The 12913-nt window shown below is 40.9% G+C and overlaps 1 long non-coding RNA gene across 1 annotated transcript in view; it reads left to right on the top strand.

The window, feature by feature from the left end:
• The first annotated feature begins 7886 nt into the window (after positions 1 to 7886).
• Positions 7887 to 12913, top strand: part of LOC137476675 (uncharacterized) — a 47489-nt gene continuing 42462 nt past the window's right edge. Inside the window, exon 1 of the long non-coding RNA XR_011000521.1 lies at positions 7887 to 8025. This is a non-coding gene — a long non-coding RNA (uncharacterized lncRNA). The remainder of the gene's footprint in view (positions 8026 to 12913) is intronic.

Genomic DNA, 12913 nt, shown 5'->3' with positions numbered 1-12913 from the left:
TACAACCACCAGTAGAGCTGTTCTACTGGGAAATTTCAAGTGCAGACAAAGCTTTAATCAACAGTAATCTGATTCTTTAAAAATGCAACACCAATTCATTTCTTTCTCATTTCACATATGAAATTTTAATAGGTACAATCACCCTTAAGGATGTTTCAAATATTAACATTATGCACAATTAGAAAACAGAATCTTTTTTCTGTATGAAACTATCATCATCTTTGAACCAAGTAAGTAGTTTTCTGTGCAGACATCAAGTTTACTATCAATCAGAAGCTTATTAACAGCTGTGTTAGTCCAAATTAAGTGCAAAGCAATGGCAGACTTTTTAATTAAATCTTATTTTCCTAAGAGGAGCCTGATGGGTTTTTTTTTCTTTCTCTTCCCCACCTTCATCCTTATTTACTGTGTAAAGTCATCTTTAAAAATAACTGGGACACAAGGTGGGGCCATTGATATGAGGCCAAGGCACCAGGAAATATTTCCTTTACAGAATGGCTGTGTTGTGATTATACTGACCATATTTTATTCCTCTGGTTTTGTAAAATAATTCTGATTTTAAAAAACTGTTCTGCAGTGTTTTTCATTTTGTTTTCTTTTTTAGTTCTTCAGTTGTCTGCATCCTCAGTTTCAACAGAAGTAGAAATTAATTTAAGTGTATAAATTCACATGAGAGAAAGTGGAAATGTGTGACATCATATACACCAAAAAGGTTCCTTGTTGCCTGACTAGACCTCTGTGTGCAGTACAATGTAGTAAATACTCAGTTGTTAGGAGAAAGAATTGGCCTCACAGGTAAGCTAAGAAATTTAGAAGTCTCTATAAGTGTTTGATTTTCTTAGTCCTGAGCAGTGCCCATATGTACAAATGAAGGAGGGAGAGAAGTGCCCTGAAAACCCTCTTAATCTGCACTTTCTACTCAGCACTATTTAAGTTGGAGAATTTCTGTAACCACAAAAAATGTCTGGATTGTTACTTTGTTAAGAGGATAAGTGGTGTGTACATGTAAGAGGGCAGAGTAACTTCTCACTGCTCTTGACAAAGAATTGTCAAGCATGAATATTTTTCTGTACCATAAAATGCCTTAACCTGAGCTCTGTTCAGTCTCTATTTTAACCTAAGACCATTTTAACCACTTTAAAATGCCTCAAGGCAAATCCTGACCTGGATGAGCTCACAGTTAACACCAAGGACTCCTGTGAAATGCTGGCAGTTTACAAGGGGTGATCTGTCCTCTACAGTTTAAAGATAGGGTGGATCACCACATGAGATGATCCATGAATTTCAGGGTTTACTTCTCTAACCAACTCCTGAGCTCCTAGGTTTGCTCTTGCACATTTTATGCAACAGACTGTTTTCCTTTGGACAACAGGAAAAACGTAATGTGTTCCTGTAAAAAAGTGCTCCAATTTGCAAGGACAGAAAGATCAAGGCATTAGCCAGCCAGCTTAAAAGGAACTGGAGCCTAAAAGCCATTAAACCTCATGGTGTTGCCCAGCTAGGCTTAGCTGTATGGGCTCTGAGGAGCAAGAATTGTCATTTTCTATGGGTTTGCAGAGCACTTGTTGCAATCTGAGCTGGCTTGAGCCTAAGGCACTAATGTGATGTAAGCACTGAGGTTGGTAAAATCATAGTAACAGTCGTGGTGGCTTTAAAATGCTCTGGCTCAACTATGGCAGTAAATCCAAGTCTGGATCTAGAAGCTCTTCATTTATGGGCACACAGGTATGTCATAATTGTCTGTAATAAAGTACAATGGAAATTAAAATGACAACACTTTACCTCCTGCATTGTGGAGCAAACCAGTGATTTTTTTTTCCCTTCTATACCTATTGTGTGGTTTCTGTGCTGTTTCCAACACATGTTCTGGATTTGTATATTTAGAAGTTTCACTAATCAATACCTGGTATGTTCTGGTTCATTACAGCTGCAGGGGTTAATGAGTGACTATTGTTTATACATTGTCTGATGTTAAAGCTTAATCCATATTTGAGTCTGATGCCAGCTTTGTTTCCAGGAAGAAAGAACTGAGATAATGGCAAGGCATATTTTAAAAGAGAGTAGGGTTTTTATAATGGTTATGTATCATTTTTATACTTTGGTTATCTTGAGTATGTTGGACCTGTATGCTTCAGGATTGCCCAAGTCTGATTACTTTTTTCCTCTTACTTTAATGAAAAGCAGAATAAGCTCATGAATTTCTTCCGCTTCTTTTCCCTGTCTCTCTTCCACTTATATAAGGTTGATATTCATATAAGAAACACTAATGTCCTCTGAAGAGTAAATTTTTAAAATGCCATTTTACTTCTTTTGATTGCAGTAGCAATGTTAAGGTGGGAACCCTGACATCCAAACAGGATTCTCCAAGCTCCTCTGGACAAGGCAGCTGCTTGTAACCAAACCTGTGTTGGCAGCTGTTGTTAGAAGTGCTTGGAAAGAGTTGTCAGACACTGGAATGGGCTGCCCAGGGAGGTGGTGGGGTCACCATCCCTGCAGCTATTCAAGGAACAACTGGAGGTGGCCCTCAGTGCCATGGTTTGGTTGACACCATGGTGCTGGGTCAGAGGTTGAACTCAGTGATCTTGGAGGTCTTTTCCAGCATAAAAGAGTCCATATTTCTGTAATGAAGACCTTGGAAAAGACTTTTTAAGAACAGGTGGTACTGTAAGGCTCCTGAAGCTTCTGCCCATTTTCCATGTAAAATACCTTTCCAAAGGTGGAAGTTTGTTTTGCTAACTCCTAGACTGCCAAGAGCTCCATAACACTTACCTTGTACCACTCTCCTATGTTTAATGAGGATTTTTTAACTGTTGGAACATCTTTGTTTTTCTGTCCAAGTTAAACATATTAAGGAGCACTATAAATGGCACAGTGTTTACTTGATTAACTACTGTTTTCTGGCAAAATTTCAATTAATCTTTAACAAAAATATGTGATAAAGGTGAATTTATCTTTTGTGTTGATACTGTGAAGTAGTGCAGCATAGGTTTTCATGATTATGCATACAATTTCCAAGAAATATAGAAAACTATTGTGCAAATATTACCATATCCAAATTGGAGCCTGAAAAATAAAAGATGATGCTTAAAAGAAAAAATATTCTGTTTCCATAAGTAGGTGGTTTGCTAATTATCTATAAAGATACAGGAATAGGGCAGCCATAGGTGTGACTGTTGAAGACTATATTAGGGAGTTGTTGGAGGCTTCTTAGCATTAGCTAGGAAATGTTTTGGAATAGATGGCACATTAATACCTACTGTCAAAGAAAAGGAGACTGTGGGGTGAAAGAGAAGGAAGTGGAACCAGCAGCACAAAGGTGACTGCCATTACAGGTCTCTGATAAAGAAAGGAGACTGCACCTGTCTGGAATGAGGAAAGGCAGCAAGAACATCTTTGAAAGCGATAAAAGGACTCTCATCCTCCTTCGCTCCCTTTATTTATTCAGTGGACCTCAGCCCTTACAGAAAGCACCTGGCTGACAGCTCTGTACCTTGCAGTTCCTGGTGTATTCCCAGCAGGGTGTACACTACAGACATCTACAGCACCAGTTTCCCCTTTGCTCTCCTGACAGGAAACGTGGGCTTTGCTTTTGTTTCTAAGGTGTGTCCCATCACGGGCCTGTCTGCCCTCCTTGACAGCAGGGTGGGCACAAGCTGGGGGTGTGTTGGGCTTGGAGACTGGACTAAAATGAGGCAGCTCATGCTGTTAGTGCTCCAGCCATCATCCCCACCCTTTGGTGGATGTTGCCACTCCTGAGGCAGTAATGTCTAATCCACTCATGAATCAATTATTGAACTGTCACATTTTTCAGCCTGGTCTATTAAATTAAACTGACATCAGTCTCATCTCACAAAGACATTAGACAGTGATGAATTGCAGGTACTGTTAACCTGGTTTTGAATTGGCCAGCTAGAGACAGAAAGATTCATTTTACATTCCAGCTGCCAGAATCATTGTTGTGTCCTATCTTGCTGTTGTGGCTTTTTGATCAATGGCCTTCCTTGCTAGCTCATGAGAAAGAGCAATTTCACAAAAAGAAAGAGAGCACAAGAAACCCAAAAAGGTCAAAACGTGGATTAATTTTTTCTGCCTTTAGTAGCACTGTGAGGAAGGGGGTGTGTGGCAAGCACATTTCTCTCTCTCTCAGGATTTTTATAAAGGTGCACAGAGAGAAGTGAAAGAGAAAACAATTTCTATTTCTGCTCCTTGTTTTTCTCTTGTGGAATGTGTTTGGAGAATTGTTTACCTAGAGCGAATGCCTGGTTGGATCACAGTGGATTGTTTGGGCCTGATGGCCAATCGGATCCACCTGTGTCTGGACTCTGGAGAACAGGGTCACGAGTTGTGGAGAGGGTTAGATATGATAGTTAGAGAGAGTAGCATGTAGTTTTTAGTATCCTCTTTTATGTAGTATATTAATGTATCATAGCATAATTATAATAAAGAAATCATTCAACCTTCTGAAATAAGTCAGACATCATCATTCTTCCCATTGGGTTCGCCGACATCTACAACAGGGGTGCATATGTAAACAGTGAGATTGGCTGGCTGGTTAAAAAAGCTTCACTGAAAGAATCATAGAATGGATTAGGCTGGAATGGACCTTAAAGATCATCCAGTTCTTCCTGTCATGGGTAGAGACACCTTTCACTAAACCAGGATGCTCGAAAGCTTATCCAACCTGGCCTCGAGCTCCTCCAGGGATGGGGCATCCACAAATTTTCTAGGCAACCTGTGCCAGGGCCTCACCACCCTCACAGTGAGGAAAAAGCACAATACTGCCTGCATGGATTTAAAAGGCACTGTGTGGAATTAATGCAGCACAGTGTTGCATCCTGGGTGGGTTCAGTTAGGGGTTTTAATAATGTTAGTTAGATCAGTTCTATGTAGCCCTATTTTCCCCTTAAAATGGTTCACTCCAGGCTGTCTGCTATAGGAGCTTTCACCTGTCAATCTTGTAACCACTCCCTTCTTCCCCTCAGAAAGTTCTGTATCAATCCCCCCACCTCTGAAATCCCATTTGTCCCGGAACTCTGTACACACCCGTTATGTTCCCATAGGTTGCCATGGCCCGTGTCACTCCCCTGTTGTCTGTCTCCATTGGGCGAGGGGGGCTTCCGCCCCTGTCGGCCCACCCCCTACTTAATTCCCTGTTCCCTGTGCCCCAGTGCCATTTTGGCCACGCGGGCTTGGGAACAGCTGCATTGTCCACTGCTGTAGCCATGCGGGAATAAAGAGTTCTCAGCCACTGCAGGGCAGTGAAGGGCAGGCACTGAAGGGCAGACTGCGCTTTCTCTCACCCTTTGTCTCCCCTCAGCGTCTGGCCACAGAAGCAGCAGACCCACACGGAGGCTCAGCCCTAGAGCTCCGCACCCACGCAGCGGCCCCGGTCTCACCGAGAGCAGCGCCACTAGCCGGGCACTCCCAGCTGCCTGGGACCAGGGCAAAGAAAAACTGAATGCCACAGCCCAGGTTAGGGGAGTTTACTTTCATGGAAAAATGGAAAAGAAATATTCCATACTACCAACAGCATTTCTTTATACCTGCAGTACACCCACTGTGGATAGGCCCTGCTATTGGTTTCTCAAGGTTGGGATTGAAGGCACTTGATATGCCATTCCTTTTTTGGACTCAGGTGTTTATTATTTCTTATCAGTGAAACAGTCTCACAGCCATGAGTTCGGCACCTTTTTATTAGCAAGGCACAAAATGGCTAACTAACTCTTGTTACAAAGTCTTTTAAAACTAAACTATCCAATTAAGAAAGGACACCCAGATTATTTTCCCTTTTAACGCAATAACTGATCACCTGAAGTCCGCGATGCAGACTTTTCTGTCTAATCACAAAACATCACCCAAACCCATGAAGAAGAAGGAAGAAGACAGTAAAGAAGAACAACCTGTCTCCACCCTAAAACCTCCATCTTGCTTCATATTTATTTCTATATTCTAAACCCCCAAACTCTTGTGGGTCTGTGCCTTTCAGCACATAAAGTCTAAAATTCTCAGCATCCAGGATTCCAATGCCCTGCTTGCTCTGTGCTCTACTTCATCCACTGTGTGCATGTAGTAAATAAAATGTGGAAACTTTTTTATTGTGGCCTGGTAAAATGTGGAAGGTCCCCAGACTGCTCTGAGCTGAAGCTTGGCTTTGTCTGTACTCATTCCCTTCTTGGATTCTTGGTGACTGAAATAGAACAAAAAAGGTGTTGGTTCACTGCTCTGACTGTTTATCCTCTTTTCTCCTCCCAGGACTTAGGGGGAATTTGTGTCTGTGTGCTTTCTTTTGACTCCTCCATGTCATGACTCTCCAGGCAAGATGGAAGTGCTGGAGACCTGTTACAAGGGATGACCAGAAGGGCAGCCTGTGGGTTTGCAGAGTGGGATGCTGACCTGTGCTGGTGCCCTGTAAAGCCTGTGTTTTGAGTGACCATCTCTTGAAAAGCACTTGTCTTTTCACTGTGGGGAAAAAAAAAATCAACCAGGAAATGCTGGCAGATATTTTCTGCCTGCTGGAGCTGTGGATTCATTACTATTAATAGAACTCTTAATTGACTATTTGAGAGCAGCTATAAAAATTGATTAGATGCATATGAGGAAATAAACATGGGTCAGTCTGTAGCAGCACAATGATATGAATTTGATGACCTATTAGGACACTTCTGTGTCTAGCAAAGGATTTTTTTAATAAACATTAAACACTTTGCCCAAATTCTGCCCTCTAGCACTTCTCCCAGTCTAATGAATGTTTAATGAAAGCAAATATTTGGTATAGTAAAAGAATCCCATTAAAAAAAAATCTCATTCCTGTACATTTTTAAGAGGTTAGGCTGCTTGACTTGTAAAGCATCTATGAATTTTAAGTGAGGCCAGATTAGTAAGGCTCTGTAGTTGGCCTTTCATCTTAATGTGACCAAGAATGTACTCTAGCTCATTCTATTTACTAAGAAATTAAAAAATAGCAAATTGCACATCATTGCAGGCCGTATGTCTGTTCCTCTCCTGGGCTCTGCTCTACAGCAATGTTAATTGACTTGCCCAAACCCTCTTCTCCCAAGTTGTGACCACTGCTGATGAAACAATCAACAATGCTCCTGAGCAGAGCAGGGAATGAATAAACAATGTAAAGCACAGAACCACATTAAGAATAAATTCATTTCTGCAAAGGGATGATAAAAATTTAATACTGACATATAACCTAGGCTTTCAGAAGTAAAATCTTTTGTTAAGCTCACTTAAAAAGCAGGGGTTCAGCATGGCCTGAAAGTTGGAGACTTTTAAAAGGCACTTTACACTGAGAAAATAAAACCAGTAATATACAAGTTATTGACTGTTGCACATTTATTTCTGGTTTAGTAGACTTTGAATAAAGGACACAAAATTTTTAAGAAACCAGCAAGGGCTGTTAAATAAAGACTATATATTCTTCTATTGAGCAAATAATGTGATAAATCTGGATGTAGAAGATAAATTGAATTAAACTACATTGAACAAAAGTAAAATGGACCATAAGCTTGTAGTGTATTAATGAGCTTGCTTTTTACATTTTCACTTGGGTCTTCAGAGAGTGTACATTAAACCACAAGCTTTGTCTTTTAAGACAATACATAATATTTAGATGAGGATGCATTACTCCATCTCCACAGCCCAGCACTGTAGGGTGTTGTGGGACACACCTGAATGCAGGACCCAGCTGAGGCTTGTTTTCCCCACAGCCTGCAACAGGTGCAGGTAGTTACCCTGGGCTCCTTGCCCAGCCTATAAAGTGGTGTTAGTGAGCTTCTAGCCTTTTTGGGCAGTTGAACCTTTGGCTTCAGACCTTCTCAGCTAAGGGCTAAGCAGGGCTGTGGGAAGGAGAGATGAAGAGCCCAGGAGATGGGGCCAGAGTCTGGTAGGAGCCCAGGCTGGCAACCCTGGAGCTGCCTGCACTTTCCTGCTTGGCTTCAACTCTACCCCTGCCCACCTGCTGTCCCCAGCATCTGCAGAGTGCTCAGTCCCCTACCAGCCAGGGAAGATCAACCACAGGTAATTTTTTTGACTGTTTCTTCTAATGCCCACATCGAGGGTGTCTGTGGGGGTGTTTCTCAGTGCACTTCATCCAAAATGAATGCAGAATATGGAATTTTCCAGTTTCTCTGCAGGTTTATGCAACCATCTCTCCACTTGTTGCCCATATCAAACTTTATTTTCTATTTTTTTTAATTGTGCTAGATAGCATGATTAGGTCAGAATTTCCTGCACTTTCCTTCTTGCACTTTGATTTTTTTGAAGAACATCTAAAATAGTAGATCTTCTGGACGTAGAGAAAATACTTTAAATACAAAAACTGAAAAGACTCTGAAGTGAAAAAGCAAATATAATGAAAACTTCATTATTATTAATAACTTGATCACTTTCTGTAGCAGTTTTGTAATTTTTTTACTCCTTGAAGCAGGCAGTGCACAAAAATAAAACATGACTATGGCAAGCTTATTCCAGATTTCCTTTATAATGTTATTTGTTTAGTAGCTATGAAGTTAGAATTTTAATTGCCCTTTTATTTTTTTCTAAGCATGCTCAATCTATCTTTTTACTATGACAAGTTATTTTAAACTACTTAGTATTCAGGATATTTGTAGTTGCAATGAACAAGTTAAACACCAAATCAATCAGTATTTTCACTAGAGAGAAATTTGTAAGTACCAATTAAAAATGAAAAAGTGATCTACATTCTCTAATACAATATTAATGTGCTGAGAGGGGTGATCCCAACTGCATGAGAAAAAACGCAGCTGTGCATATGATTATCTTAAGAAAGGGTTTTTTCCTGTCACTTAGCATAATTTAATGACTAAAAACTGGTTCTTTTACTGCTACTAATGAATGGAAATCCCATCAAATTACAAGGCATCAACACAAGGACATTACTCTTAAAGTGCCGTAGGTTATCCTGGTGATAATGGAGGCCACGAGCACGTTTTGGGATGGATGGACTGTCCTTGTGGTGCTGAGCTGGAGTTAAATTTCAGCAGTGCATAGTTCACAGTTTAGAGTTATGCTAGGTGCTTAATTCTGTTAACTTCTGTTGACATATCAACCTATCTGCTCCTAATGAGACCGTTTTAAAAAGCATAATTACAGAGGCCTCGTGTCCTTTAAGTTGATCAGGGTGTGCAGTGGTCTGCTGAGGCGGGTGGTGGAGTCTTGCTGATGAAGTAACTCATAGCTGTGTTGATGGATTGATTGGACATGTAATGGTGGGAAGGATACTGGCCTGGCTCTGTGTTCCCGTGGCCATGTTCTCCTCTGATACCCCCAGTCTGGGTTTGTGTGCTTTGAAGTAAAGGGAGCAGAACATGAAAAGGCCTTGGGGGAAGGGGACCTGAGTTTTTTACCGGAATCAGCCTTGGGTGGAGGTACCCTATTTAGATGGGGGTTAGATTGCATGGAAAAAGGATTTTACAAGCCTCTAACAACTGGAGGGCAGTTCAGGATACCTAAAAAAGCAGGAACGGGTGCTTTAACCCAAAGAGGTTTTATCACCTTCACTTAGCTTTATTTCAGCTTAACACCCACTTGGCTCTTTAGAGTCTATCTGCCAGGAACATTGCTGAACAATAAGGTGAAAACCTCACCCTATTAAAATGACACAAAATAATTTTTTTTTAAGTTGTGTTTGAACTTGCCTTACCATAAAAGTATTTTTAGAGCACAGGCACCTTTGGGGAACATCTGAAAATGTGAACAGAAAAAATAAAAAGAATCTGAAGTTGATTTGTTGAACCAAAGATTGCCTGGCCTCTTCAAGGATTTCATTAGTGGCTTTCCTGTGAAACAGTTTCAGGAGCCTATTTACAATAATTTTGGTATTCTTATTCAAGTGATTTTCTTGTATTAATTTGTATAAATGCTTTTTTTTTCCTGTAGTAGTTCTGTGAGTGTTATCTAAATATATCATTTAAAAGGACTGTTGGCTTTACTATTTTAAGATAGTATCTTTATGAAATAGACTTTTTTTTAGGATAGCAAAATATATAGAATCTCTTTCTGATTATCTAGGGGGAAAAGTATTTATTAATCATAAACACAAGAATTTGTGCTTATAAAACCAGAGCTATTGAAGTTGGCTCAATATACACAAATCAAAATCAATCCATGTTGTTCTTAAAGTACTTGTTTTGCAGTTTTGGCATGAAGAGTTTGCAAGTAAAACAGTAAAGCTTCTGCTCCCTTGCTGGTTTATAAATAGTTTATATATTAGGCATTTAGTATGAGTTTTTTAATAAATCATGACTTGTCCTGAAATTCAGGATGCTTTGATCTGTGCATGTTTTCACAAATACATAGCACCTCTAGGATGACCCCAGAGCTAGCAGCAAACTGCATGGGAGGGCTTTTCACAGAAATATTCCAAGATTTTGCAGTTTGGTGGGCAGCAGCCTTGGCTGTGTGGCACATCACCCTTTCCCTGTGCACCCTGAGTGGGTGTGTTGGAGATCCCACAAAACCAGGCTCAAAGTTACTGTGCAAAGGATGAAAACACCTCTGTGGGATATTGCTGTGATAATCCCAGCCTAGCAAGGTTAGATCCCTAACATCTAAAAGATACCTTCTAAAGAGAATAGGAAATGCAGTAATTGGTGAAGTGAGTGGATTCGTGTGGGAAAATATTTGTAGCAGATGATGCTTTTCCAGCACTGCGGCTGTTACATTAAAGAGCTAATATGTAAGTTAATGCTGCCTGAGGCAGGATTAACTTCTGATGTGTAGGGATTAAAGATTGCTAATGGCCTAGCTATCTTGAAAGCTAGCTTGCCTGGGAAGGTAACTTACTGTACTTGCTTCTCTTATCTGGCTGTTGCTGGGTTTGTTTTACTGAGCAACTAGCACTGAGTTTTCACTGTCTGCCCAACTCCTGAGGGGGCACAAGAGCTGTTGCCAAATCTAAGGCAGGGCAGAGCCATTGGTGAGGTCATTTGTGCATACGAACAAATTAAGGTGTATGACTGCTTTCCTCATCTCTTCTCAGGTTGATCTGATGGCACAAAATAGCTTGTGTTACTTCCCTGGACCAGACTTGTAGCTGCTGTCAGTGAGTAAATCCCAAAGAAAATGGCAAATTTGCACCCTCTGGGAATGTGATGCTTGTTTAGGTGATCCACTTTGGTCACCTTTTGATCACCTTTTCAGCATGAGAGAAAGTGTTTCCTCCATTAATGGAGGGTGTTTGTCAGGGTGATAAATGCTGTGATGCATAGAGATAAGAGCATGCCCTAGCTCTTGCTTTGCTCCTCTGTTGTGAAGTGGGGGCTGGGGTCCCTCTGGTGTGCCCCAAGTATTGGATGGAGGTAAATTCCCATGGAAACCTGTTCCCTTGTGTCCCTTTCCAGTTTGAGTGTGAGGAAATCGACACACAGCACTGCTCACACACACAGCAAGGTAGACTTCGTGTGGGTGGGAATTCTCTGGGGACACTTGCCATGGAACTTTGTGTTCTCATTGGATGCTGTCTTTGTAGGGATTTAGTCTTTTTATGCATTTCTTCCTCAAATGTCCTACTGAGCTCTTACTCTGCTCTCAACTCTTTCTCTGGAAAACTACTTTAGTGTGCTCTGCTGTGCTGAGAGCATTATTTCTGCAGCTTCTGTCTGCTTTCTCATCTCCAGTGTTTCACTGCTTCTGGTGGAGAGGCAGAGCACCTTTATGTATCCTAGGTTGTGTTGATTTGTGCCTGTGTATTGGCAGTCAATCTACTTTCTTGTTAAAGTGCATGATGTTTTAACACTGCTACGTAACTGCCCTCTTAGGATAAAAGGAAATTAAAAAAATAAAAGCAAGAGATGGGATAAAACAAATAGCTTTTGCTCCTTTTTATAAAACATTAAATGTGGGTGGAAGTGCTTGTATAGACTCAGCAGTATTATATTGGGGTTTTTCTTGAATTTTTTTTTCTAAATAAGATGTCAACATTTGTACCTAGAAAGAGTATTTCAGCTATATCTTTTATGTATCATCTTTTCATGAATATATTACCACTCAGCTGTTGCAGAGGTAACAAGACCCATCAGCATCCATCAGTCTGAAGGTGCCTCTGTGATTGCCGCTTTAGAGATTCCTGCCTGTTGTGCAGCTTTCAGGCTGAGTGCTGAATGGAATATTTCTTCAGCACATGTATGGCTGTGTGAGGAGGCAGAGGGGATGAATGGTGTTGGTGAGAAAGCCAGGAATTCCTTCAGCAGCACCAGGACATGTTCTCCTCCCAGTGAACATGGATAACTCAATGCTAATGGGTGTTATGCACAAGGGAGAGGATCCACCCCATTGCATGCTCTGGGAAGTGCAATTCAAAGATTTCCCAAGGCATCTTTAAATTAAATTTCTTGGAGTATCTGTCTTTGAGTTGTCTCACATGCAGAACTCCCACTGACTCAACAGACCTTGCTGCACACAGATCAAGTGGTGGGAGATTTCTCTTTTTTGGTATCTTTCCAAGAGATGTAAAAGAGAGGTAAATCACTCTTACTGTTATGATAGACAGGTGCTTGCTTGTGTGTCTGGTAGAGATTCACTATTAAGTGTGCGTTTTTGGGTTATGTGAATGCCAATTCACTGGAAAAAGTGCCAAAACACTGGGAAAATAAGCCAATTTAAAAAAAAATTGTCTGGAATTTCCTTTCCTCCAATCCAGAAGAGCCTCCTTTTTAGGAGTACCCTTGCCTGCTGACAGGGGTTTGAAGGAGTGTAGAGGAACTATAAAGACTGGGTGTTTAAAATGGCTAGCAAGAACATATAGATATGCTGTGAGAAGAATCATACAAACTAAGTATCACAGGACTTGGGTGACAAAGAGGTGTGCCCACACAAAGGTGGAGTCTGTAGCAGCTGTGACAGGGCTTTTAGCACCTTCCTCACATGCATCTGGTATTGGGTGTGG

Source organism: Anomalospiza imberbis, chromosome 6, assembly GCF_031753505.1.
Source record: "Anomalospiza imberbis isolate Cuckoo-Finch-1a 21T00152 chromosome 6, ASM3175350v1, whole genome shotgun sequence".
NCBI lineage: Eukaryota > Metazoa > Chordata > Aves > Passeriformes > Viduidae > Anomalospiza > Anomalospiza imberbis.
This window is presented reverse-complemented; position numbering and strand designations above follow the sequence as displayed.